Source organism: Macrobrachium rosenbergii, chromosome 56, assembly GCF_040412425.1.
Source record: "Macrobrachium rosenbergii isolate ZJJX-2024 chromosome 56, ASM4041242v1, whole genome shotgun sequence".
Classification (NCBI taxonomy): domain Eukaryota; kingdom Metazoa; phylum Arthropoda; class Malacostraca; order Decapoda; family Palaemonidae; genus Macrobrachium; species Macrobrachium rosenbergii.
The window spans coordinates 34,237,988-34,239,163 of NC_089796.1; positions in this window are offsets into that span (position 1 = coordinate 34,237,988).

Genomic DNA, 1,176 nt, shown 5'->3' on the forward strand with positions numbered 1-1,176 from the left:
AGGAAACATAACTCTTACTACATGTAATGACTCAAACGTATGCAAAAGTGAGTTGAAATAGTAAATGCAAATGCTCAATGAACGGACTAGGAATTTTGGGACAAAGTGAGTGTATATGAAATGACAAATCAGTTACTGAATGTGCGGAAAAGAGTTTAATGACACGGCAGCGCTGATCCTGCCGTGCACTTGAATGGGGTTGCCAGATGCTGTGTTCCTAGCAAATAGACTGCAAATTGTCCAAGAACATGTATAGGAAATAATCGCACTTTTCCCTGATTTTAACACTTTTAATACTTCACTTCCTGGCTATGTCCTAGCAAATTAAGACATGCAAATTTGATAACATGCATTAGCAGCAAATTCTTGTGTTTCAAATGGCAATACTCTCTCTCACTGTTAGGAAATTATACGCTTGGTATGCATGCAACGTTAAGGTCAAGATTTAAAGAAAGTCCAGTCACAAATTACAATTCCAGTAATATTAAATTAACAGAACACTTATGCTGTGTACCCTCTGTCTTGCTGTGTATGCACAGGTAGGGGATTTTACACTAAAAGGTTTCTTTTCTGTCTTGCAACTTCAGCAAACAACTGAAGGGTAGGGATGCTAGTTTGCTGAAATGTTACCCAAGCAAGATGCAAGAACTTGCTGGCCAGGTCGCCAAATCTTACGCTTGAAGGTGCCGCTCTAGAAAACTTATCACAAGGATGTTGCTGATCTGAGTTCTTATCTTCCGTGGTTCGAGCCCAAGAGACAACGAACTTTTTATCAACTAAAAAATTCCCCTTCGGGTATACCCTCTGTCTTGCTGTGTATGCACAGGTAGGGGATTTTACACTAAAAGGGTTCGTTTCTGTCTTGCAACTTCAGCAAACAACTGAAGGGTAGGGATGCTAGTTTGCTGAAATGTTACCCAAGCAAGATGCAAGAACTTGCTGGCCAGGTCGCCAAATCTTACACTTGAAGGTGCCGCTCTAGAAAACTTATCACAAGGATGTTGCTGATCTGAGTTCTTATCTTCCGTGGTTCGAGCCCAAGAGACAACGAACTTTTTATCAACTAAAAAATTCCCCTTCGGGTAACATATATGAAAATATATTATTTCCGAGGTACAGCAAATTAGATATTAAAGGACATTTATAGCTTAATGCTTGTATACTAATCACAGTGAT